The following is a 1,188-nucleotide window of genomic DNA, read 5'->3' as shown; positions in this document are numbered from 1 at the left end:
CTATTATGTTTACTATGTATGTATGTATGTATGTATGTATGCATGTATCTTTTTCAGATATTGGACAACGACCATGCTGGAGCATCGCCTTAAAGGGTTTAGTCGAACACATCGACTCCAGCACGTAGATTATAGTTATGGGTGCGTAAGCAAAGCAACACTGGTTATCAAGCGGTGGGTGTGGATAGACGCAAACACAAACACAAAGACATGCACATTTACATACACACACACACACACACACACACACACACACACACACACATATATATATATATATATATATATATAGTAAAAGCAAAATTTTGTCTGTCCGTCTGGAATCCTGTATCTCAGCCTACATTTTCAATCCCGGGGTCATCCATTAGGATGACCCCGGGATTGAAAATCTGCCCTTCACTTGGCCCTTGAACATCCAGCATTGAGATCGGATTTAAAAGCACTTGGGTTGCTATTTCTAACAGGTAAAGCTTGGCTGATTCACGCCATCTTGGTGGCGTTTGTCAGATGACGTCAGAGATCAAGGGGGAGATAAATGACATTTGCTTCGTTAATTTTACGTTGAGAACTTTGGGACCAATTGGCCAACAGCTGGAATTCATCTTGGGACTGGAACAATAGAAAGATTGCATTGCAAAATTAATTCTCATCCGTCTTTAACCTCTGATCACACACCACCAGGGCATATAGTCATTATAGACTTATTGTAGTCATGCTATTGAGCTGTCTTTGGTTTTGGGTCACAGGCCTAATTAGCCCTGCGCACGAGCGTATACATGCATGCATACACACACACACGCGCACACACATACACACACACACATACAACGGGCTTCCACACACTTTCCGTTTACCAGGCCTTGGTCCACCCGGGGTATTGTAGAAGGCAATTCACCAAGGGACCATGCAGTGGGACTGAACTCGATAGTGATGATGGTGGGCGTGGTATTGGTAGTGGTGGTGGTGGTTGTTTTGGTGGAGGTGATAATAGAGATGATGATGATGATAACGACGACAAGCCCGGTACTACGTTCAACTCCAATTCTTTTCAATATGTGTGTGTGTGTGTGTGCGTGTGTGTGTGTGAACATAAATACACACAGGTATGTACCTCCAAAAATGTATTTTGTCCGAAGCTCTAACGATTCTGCCTGTTCAACATTTCGAGTTTGTTATGTATATATATAT

The sequence above is a fragment of the Octopus bimaculoides genome, chromosome 11, assembly GCF_001194135.2.
Source record: "Octopus bimaculoides isolate UCB-OBI-ISO-001 chromosome 11, ASM119413v2, whole genome shotgun sequence".
NCBI lineage: Eukaryota > Metazoa > Mollusca > Cephalopoda > Octopoda > Octopodidae > Octopus > Octopus bimaculoides.
Note: the sequence above shows the minus strand (reverse complement) of the source record.